The sequence below is a fragment of the Vicugna pacos genome, chromosome 28 (genome assembly GCF_048564905.1).
Source record: "Vicugna pacos chromosome 28, VicPac4, whole genome shotgun sequence".
NCBI classification, from domain to species: domain Eukaryota; kingdom Metazoa; phylum Chordata; class Mammalia; order Artiodactyla; family Camelidae; genus Vicugna; species Vicugna pacos.
In genome coordinates, this window is record NC_133014.1 from 17733831 (window position 1) to 17742948 (window position 9118).

At 44.2% G+C, this 9118-nt stretch overlaps 1 long non-coding RNA gene across 1 annotated transcript; it reads right to left on the reverse strand.

The window, feature by feature from the left end:
• Positions 1 to 351: 351 nt before the first annotated feature.
• LOC140690120 (uncharacterized) lies at positions 352 to 863 on the reverse strand. The gene is made up of 2 exons (XR_012065305.1): positions 744 to 863; positions 352 to 526 (listed from the first exon to the last, which is right to left on the reverse strand). It is a non-coding gene; the product is annotated as an uncharacterized lncRNA (long non-coding RNA).
• Between the last annotated feature and the right edge of the window lie 8255 nt (positions 864 to 9118).

The following is a 9118-nucleotide window of genomic DNA, read 5'->3' on the forward strand; positions in this document are numbered from 1 at the left end:
GCACTTGTTGGCCATCTGTATGTCTTCTTTGAAAAAAATGCCTCCTTTAGATGCTAGCCACAAATGGACTGTCTAACCAGAGCTTCTGCTTATTTTTTGTTTGCTTTTTTACTTTTGAGTAGTATAAGAGCTTTATACATTTTGGATATTACCCCTTAACAGATATATGATTTGTTAATATTTCTCCCATTAGCAGGTTGCCTTTTCATTTTTTTAATGGTTTCCTTTGCAGTGCAGAAGCTTTTTAGTTTGATGTAGTCAGTCTCTTGTATTTATTTTTGCTTTTGCTGTTTTTGCTTTTGGTGCAAATAGTTTGTAAAATTTTCAAAATGATTTGCATACTCACCTTGGTTTGATTCTAGTGCATTACTAATATTTTTCTATGCCAAAATAATTACCCATAATGTTCTTTTATAGTTACAGGTCGTTACAGGGAGGTTCCGTACCTCATCATTCTGATGACTGTTTCAAAGACTATACATCAAGAATGATCATTTCATGAGCTCCACAGATGATGATGAAATATCTGGAATAAAAATAATGTTTTGTTTATGTTTTCAGATGTATCAAGATCTAGGCCAACACAAATTCAAGTGTATTTTGTTTTGGTTAAAATTACATTTTTATGTGGTTCATTTGGTCTGATTTATTGTTTATCTAAGCAGCACTAGCATTTAACATACAAATGCATTCATGTTTATTAGAGCTTCATTTTTCATGTCCAGAATTCATCTAGAACTTACTTTGGCAGATAACCACCTGGTTAAGTACTCCAGACCGGCATCAAAACTGAAAGTCTGATGAATTTCTTAGCCTCTGCAAATCTCAGTTTTCTCATTTGCAAAGTAGAGATGATTATATGATTCAGCTCTTGGTTTTACTGTGAGGAATAAATAAGATATTAATGGTATCAACTCTAGCATAAAGCTTAGTAAACATTCAGTTAATATTACTTATCCTCAATATATATTTTTTCTTTAAATGTTAACTGATTATTTCAGGACCTAATGTGAAATAATTATTTCCTCACTGAGTAAAAACACCACATTTACCAAATAACACGCAGTTATAGAACATAATGGTGTCGTTACCAAGCTCCTACTTCTTGCTGCACGACAGGCTCATAAATTGAAAGATGAGTTGTTGGGGCAAAAAAGTGACTTTATTCAGAAAACCAGCTCACCAAGAAGATGGTGGACCAGTGTCCCAAAGAACCATCTTAGTCGAGTTAAAATTCAGGCTTCTTTTATTTTAAAAGGGGATGAGAGGTGTGATTGTTGCAAACTTCTTAGTGCTGGAATCTTATTCTTGCAACTGTCCACATAGGTCTGGTCACAATGTTTCTATAAACCTCCAACAAGACAAAGGTTATTCTCTATTCCACAATGTTTTATTTCTATAAGTGAAAAAAGTTATACTTTTAAAGATCTGAGCCTTGAGAATGGGCTACTTGTATATTTCAGACAATAGACAATGTTCTTTTACAAAAGGTGCAGAACCAACAGGACCAAGAACAGGAGACAGAGTATAGGGTTAGAGCTAAAGGAACAGGTATAATGTGGAGTCAGATTTGTTCTTCCCTATTAAAGTGTGAAGTACTAAGAAGTTTACAAAATATAACAAGGATAATCCTTGAGAAAAGCAGCTCAATGAAAATAAAATTATCAAATTCTCCAAGGCCAAGTTTAAAGCACGCCTGGTTCTTGGCAAAATGACCCCCAATACACTTCAGGAGCCATACAAGGGACTCAGGAGAAGTCAAAAGGGAGTCATTGACAGAGAAGGGCACAACCAGGAAGGGCATCTATCAAGCGCAGGAAGTTCATGTTGAATACGACTTTTTTAGACTCTACAGCATCCCACCCTCTCTCCAAGTCGGAGTGATGAGTATCTACTGAATGCATATCCACTAAATGCTGGGTGTTCACAGACGTAGGATTCAGAGCTCGTTTCTGGTCTGAATATTTCTGAAGGCATGAAGCTCTGGAGAGTGTCTCCCTGGAGTAGCAACTTCATCAGGAAAAACTGCTGCTTTTCCTACATTATTTTTCAGGAGTTTCAAAAAATGGTTAAGTAAGCGTTTTAATTAAGGAAAGAAAAGGATCATCTCTTCACTTAATAGCCAAATTAAAAAACCAGGCAGACCCCCAGAGTTACCCTGGTTCACATGAGAAGGTGCAGGACAGTGGAAGCGGGCTCTGCGGCTGTGGTGGACTGATGGAGTGACACGCGTGAAGCGCAGCACGCTCCCAGAGGGTGAGTGGGCGAGCCTGGGGACAGCTGAGTCCTGCCAAGGGCCACATGCCAGGTGAGCCGTGGGGATTAGACTTCCCGTCACACCAATAATCGCACTGCACAGGGTCTTCACCAAGGCAACCACCTTGGTTAGGATCATTGCTACCCTGTAGAAGTGCAATTGCTCACATCACAATGGTCACAAACATACAAGAAGGGGCCAGCTGGCACACCAGGCGGTCGCCAGGTGTCTACTGCATTTAGCACTTAGGACGCAGACACCAGGAGGCAAGGTAGTGGCCGCTGACAGGGAGGTGACTTTCCCTCCACAAGTTCAACCTGAGGTTGGGATGAGAAAGTTGTGGGGGAGAGGGGAAGCTCTGAATTACATACACAATTTATTTTTTTAATATTTTACAACTATAGGTATAATTATGCTATATTATAACAGTATATTTGGTCCTGAACTTTCAGTCAATTTTATTAACATGTCTTCCTTGGTGTCAGAGGGTCAGCCTACTTGAATTATTGGAATTTTATCATATGATAAAATATGTGCATTCTCACCATCATTAATATTCTTTTGAAAGTGTTTCTGGCTAGAGGTCCTCAAAGGTGAGTTCCATATAAACAGCATCCACGCCTCCTGAGAATGTGTTGAAAATGCAAGTTCCTGGGCCACACTCCCAATCTGCTGAATCAGAAATTCCGAGAGTGGGACGTAGCAACCTGTGTTCCGCCAGGCCCTCCGGGTAATCCTGACACACCCTAAATTACCCAGTAACTCCTAGAGGCCATTTTCTGCTTGTTTTGGCTGTTTCTGCTTGTTTATTCATTCACCTTCAGGTAATGATAAAGCCATTTCTGTGTCACCTGAGGAGTGGCTAGGTTAAACGGCAATTACAAATAATCCTCAGATCTCAGTGGCTTAAAATAGCACAGGTTTCTGCCTTTCTTACAACATTTGGATAATTTTTGTATAATATTAAAGTCTTCTCTACAATGAAATTTCTTATTAAATTCCAAACTTTTGGAAATAAAAAGCACACAATTCAAGATTCAGTTCCGAGAGAGAGAATCAAAGAGTTTATTGTATTTCTCCTCGGTCCCTCCTTCTGGTCTGCCCTCCGCAGCACTTGTAAGTAAGCCTCCACGAAATGTGTGCTGTCCCTGAAGCATGGGTCCTGCCTTTGGGCGTACTACCTACCTCATGATTGTTTCCCCTTTCAACCCAGTCTCTGAAATGCCGTTTTTATTTAATATTTTGTTCAGGCAAGAGACCCATAGTGTCTGATGCATTTGGACCGGAGAGCCCAGTGCAAGAGCTGCAGCATCTGTGGATGTGGGTGTGCAGTGTACGTTTTCACGTTGCTTAATCACTGGAAGGAATATCAGGTAAAGTGTGGTGCGTGACACGGACCCCATCCTTTAATCCTGGGTCAGAGAAGCTGGTGCCACATGGAGCGGAGGCTGTGAAGATTCAACAGGCAGCCAGGTCTTGGCCATTTCATTTGCTTTGGCCGAGACGATCTAAAGCCGGCTAGGCACTTGTCCCTCCCGAGCAGCTCGTCCATAAACGTGCATGTTGCACAGTTGGACATATGGTTAAATGTGACGTTCAGGGCCAAAAGCAGTGAGTCTGCCCTAACGCTGCTTTTTGAGAGTCATCATGTCACATGGTGAATCTACGACAAACAAGGCGCGGGCGCGTAAGGCTGAAGGAGAAACAGTGCAACGGCGACGCTCAGGCGGACTGGCTCTCGGCTTCCTGCTGGCCGCCTGCGTTTAGAGCAATCAGCAAGCCCCTGCGAGCAGGCCCGCCCCCAGCGCAGGCCGCCTGTCCGGGCCGGCGCTCCTGGCTCCCCTGCTGCTGCTTCCTCACTCCGGCGGCTGGAACCTACAGTCCTGCTTGGATTCCGAGTCGTCCCCCAGGAAGGGGGTCACGGGACGTTGCTCTCAGGGCAGTGGCCGGCGCCCCCGAAGTCCCTGCTGGCGCCGGGCGCGTCCGTCAGACAGAGCAGGTCGCGGGCGGATGAGCCTCCCGACGCCCGGACGGCCGCACGAGGCCGGACAGACTCGCCAGAGTCGGGAGGGAGCCTCCCAGGGACTGCTGCGGACGGGCATCGCCTTCTGCTCCCGGCTTGCTCCCTGTGTCGTCGCGAAGCCCCGCCCCGAGACGGGCTCGCAGCTCCGCAGGCGCCTGCCCGCTGTGAGTCCCCGCGCCGGCTGCGCAGCGCGGCCGCTCCGGGCCGCCGGCTCTGAGCTGCTCGGCTCGCCGGGGACGCGGCCGGGCTCCAGGCGACGGCGCTGCGCCGGGCTTCCGCAGACCCTCAGGCATCCGGCCGGACGGGGGCGCTCTGAGCTGTGCCCCGAGGAGAAAGGCGGGCACGCTGTTCGCTCCGAGAGCGCCACCCGCACGCAGAGCCGCTGCTTTGTGCTTCTGCCTCCTAGCTGCCTTCAGTTCCAGGCTCTTACTGAAGGCTTTGGGCTCAGCTCTGGCAAGACAGCCGGCAACAGCAGAGACGACGGCTGCCCCGCCATTCCGGGCCTCTCACTCCCAATGCTGGCCAGGCCCTTCCAGCCCTCAGTGAGCGCAGACCATTGTTTTCCAAACTATGTATTGTGACCCATTGCCTGTGATCCACTAAGGGAACCACTTGTCGTATCACAGAAGTAAAACAGAAGAGAGCATAGAAAACACTGAAAGTGACGTCACTGCACTAGGAATTGTCTTATGACACTTTGAATACATGTGTATAACTGAGCACAATGAAAAATGTATTTTTAACATAGATCACGGCTAAAAATGCTTCAAAAACACTGTTTTGAGATTCACTAGTTTTCTCAGCATCCCCAGCTGATCAGTGTATGTCCTCAAAGACCAAGTCTTCATAGCCTGAAAGCACATGTAAAATTGCTGTTATCTCTAAATTTGTGTAAGGAATTACATTCATATTTGGGAAAGCACAGCAAGACCACAGAAGGCAGGCTGCCCACCCAAGTAGCAGTGGCACAGATTCCTGGCGGCAAGATTTACTGATTTTTATTTTTCTGTGCTGTTCAAAAATGCTGTGGTGAATTTGTGCCACTTTTCCAATCAGAAAACGTATACAAACACACATACATATATACACACGAGATCTGTCATTCAAGAAAACCATTTCTGATGGAAGGCTGAGGGGAACACAGGTCTCAGCACATTCGAAAGTGAATTTGTAATAAGGAAGAAAGTTATTTGTAAGTGAAGAAGGTAACTCATGGAAAGGAAACTAGAGAAATCTGGTTTTTTTTTCAGTAAAGTTGGTAGATTTATAGACTAAATCCAGAAAAAGTTCAAGTTTATGAAGACGACAACTCCAGAAGAGGATTTCAGATGTGAACTTTGAAACAGGAGCATTTCTTGATACAGTATGTGGATCAAAATCATTTTCAAATTGATGCTTATTCAGTTTTACAAATTATTTGTTATTGTTAAAATTGGCAATCTCACCATAAATAATCACATCATCTAAATACTTAGAGACATTGATATATATGTAATTGCTAAAATAAAAGCAATCATCAACCCCCTATAAAGCCTTATTGTTATTCTTCTCAGTCACAGCGAACTACAATAGATCATTCTGGAACTCAATAGCATTAAATGGATTTCCAGGAATTCAAATATTTATGGTAAACAGAAGATTATAAGTATGTGGTAATGTACAAATGACAAATTATTTATGGACCATTGTATGAGACAGATTGTTTGCAAATATTTATAAATCATTCACAAGGCACATTAGCCTTTGGAAATAATCTATCATGTAGCAGAATGCATACAATTATGATGGACAGCAAATAAATTCCTTGCAAAATATTTGCAAGGTATCAATTTCTCTAGTATTAATCAGTATACGCATTAATTCCAGTAACTGTTAAACAATTTACAAGTTAGCTGCCAGCCAGGCAGATGAGGCTTGACACAAACATATCCTGAAAGTATCCGGGGATCCACTTTGTAGATCTTCTTTAATTTTCTTGTTAAAAACTGAGAGCAACTATAAATTTGGGCTAAAGAAGGGTCATTGATTTGTTAGAATTAGTTAGCTGGTGACAGTTTGGTAAATGGATCAAGACTAAGAAATCATACAATTTCCAGTAAAGGGGGTGAGTGGCCCAAGTCACAGTGATGTGCGTCACACGCTTATTCCCAGCTCATGCTGTAGGTTCAGGGCAGCTTTGTTGAAGTTCTCTTCCTTTTGGAAGACATCCCTCCGTGTTTCTCTCACATGAATATTTTATAAGCAGAGGCTTTGCTGGACAGCATCCCAGACTGTCTTTTCAGAGAACTTTACACATTGAACAGCCTCAGAAGACAGAGTGTCTCCCTCTGAAGTAAACTGGGTGCTTGTTTAATGTGCAGTATAATAAGAGTTAATTTTTTCCCTCCAGGGCAGATATTGTGTAGGTTTGTTTCAATCCACATTAAAAGATTTGAGTTTTCTAACTCAAGACTTCCATACATGTGCTCGTCAACCTGACGTCCTCCATGTCACTCCCCTGGGAACTGGGGACAAGGCAGCCTGACAAGATGCGTGGTGCTCATGCTGCGTGCCTGTGCTGTGCGTAATAATTTTTCCCTCTGACCCAAGAGTCTCATGCCTCCCATTTTAACACAGTGAAAGGCTGAAACTGTTTTCTTGCAAGTAGAGTAAAATCTCAGACACTTCACAGTTGGTGATGGTTCCATGTTGTTTTTACTCCAGGAACCAGGTTGATGGAGCAACTTCTCTCTGCAATATTATCAGAGGACATAATAATTAATGAAATTACTCTCAAGTTGTCTCCCTGGAGGGAGAAATGCCATCTATTTTCACACTGTATTGCCCAAAGCGGGGTTTCTCAACATTGGCACTATTGATATTTGGGGCTGCATAATCCGTTGCTGTGAAGAGTTGTCCTGTGCATCACAGAACGTTTTACCAGCGTTCCTGGCTGCTATACACTCAGAGCCAATAATAACCCCTCCTTCAGCTGTGACAACCAAATATGTTCTCCAGATATTGACAAATGTCCCTTTGGTGGCAACATTGCTCCTAGTTGAGAACCACTGGCCTAAAGCAAGTCACATTTCAGGACTTAATTCCAGCAGTATGAGGATCTGTAAGCTGCCCCCTGGGAGGGGCACTACATTGAGAGGCACTGATTATGGGTGAACACTAATTCTGTTCACCACAGGAGACCCCTTATGCTGTCAGTTGCGTGAGTTAATAAAGGACGTTTGGCCCTGTCCAGCTCCGGCTGACCTAGCAAAGACAGGAAAGCTTTTACTGAGAGGGAAGAGTACACTCCTTGCCACAACAACTACCTGGAGCTCCCTACGACTGCACACGTCGGGGAGAGATCAAGGTGGCAGCGAAGGAGAATATGGGGCTCACGACCCAAAAAACACGTCAAAAATACAACACAAGTTAAAAACCTGCATGTGGGGCACTTACCACCGAAAGCAAACTGAAGACCGGCTGAAAGACTCACGGTCAGGGCTGTAAGACAGGCCACAGGGACCGGGTGCAGGGGGAGGAGAACCAGTCAGGTTGGGACCAGCACCTGGGGAGGGGCCCAGAGGCGGAGGAGGATCCACGGGCCTGGAGGTCCTCCTTGAGGAGTAAGAAGTGCAAACTGCACACTGAGTGCCCCAGCCCTAAGGCCCCACGCTGGGAGGGTGAGTCCCCTGAGCTGATCTGAAAGCCAGTAGGACTCCAGGGGGCTGTGAGAAACCTAGACTCTGTGAAGAGCACCCGTACACCTGCTTATTCCCCAGACGAGGTGGAGGAAGCAGAGTTAGACTCCTCAGGACTCCGGCGGGTTTCCTGAGACGACCCTGGCACACACCCCAGCCTGAGCCAAGCACTGGCGGGCGCCCCTCTCACCCTGGAATGCAGCCCCACAGCAGGACAAAGGGGTGTCTCTACGTGAAACAGAAGTGGTTACAGCAAAACATGAGGATCTACAGGAAGAAAAAATCCCACTAAAAAAGACAAATATGTACAGTAAAGGTGGTGAATCAACCACTTTAAAAAGCTAATACAAATAGTAAGCAAAACAAAATTTCAAAATCAACTATTTTCAGTAAGTAGTAAAGAGATAAACATGAAAATGCAAGACATAACGTCAAAAACACACAATGTGGGAAGGGGAGTAAAAAAACTGTAGATCTTTCAAAATGTGTTTGGACGTCAATGACTACCCGTTTAAAACCACTAGATACAGTCACAGGTCAAGACACACAAACCGCATGGCGGAAGGTCTGTGCTCTGAAAACCGTAAAACGTTGATGAAGGAAACTGAAGATGATGCAAATAAACTTAAAAATATATCCTGCTCATGGATTAGAAGACTTAACGTTGTTAAAATGCTCGCACTACCCCAAGAAATCTACACAAAACCTACAAATTTTTCACAGAACTAGAACAAATAATCCAAAATTGTGTATGAAGCCAAAGAAGACCACAAACAGCTGAAGTAAACTTGAGAAAAAGACCAGAACTAGAGGAATCGTAAACTCTGGCTTCACTCTGCACTGCAAGCTACAGTAATCAATACAGCGAGAAAAAGAAAAGAGACAAAACCCAAACAAACACAGACACAGAGACCAGTGGAATAGAAAGAGAGCCCTAAATAAACCCATGCCCTTGCATCAACCAATCTACAACGAAGGAGGCAAGAACACAGAACGGAGAAGAGACAGTCTCTTCAGTAAGTAGTGCTCGGAAAAATGAACAGCTACCTGCACAAGAATGAAACGAAAGCATTTTCTTATACCATAAACGGAAACAAAATCAAAATGGAAGACTGAAAACCGTAACTTTTCTAGAAGAAAATATAGGCAGAACACTCTGAC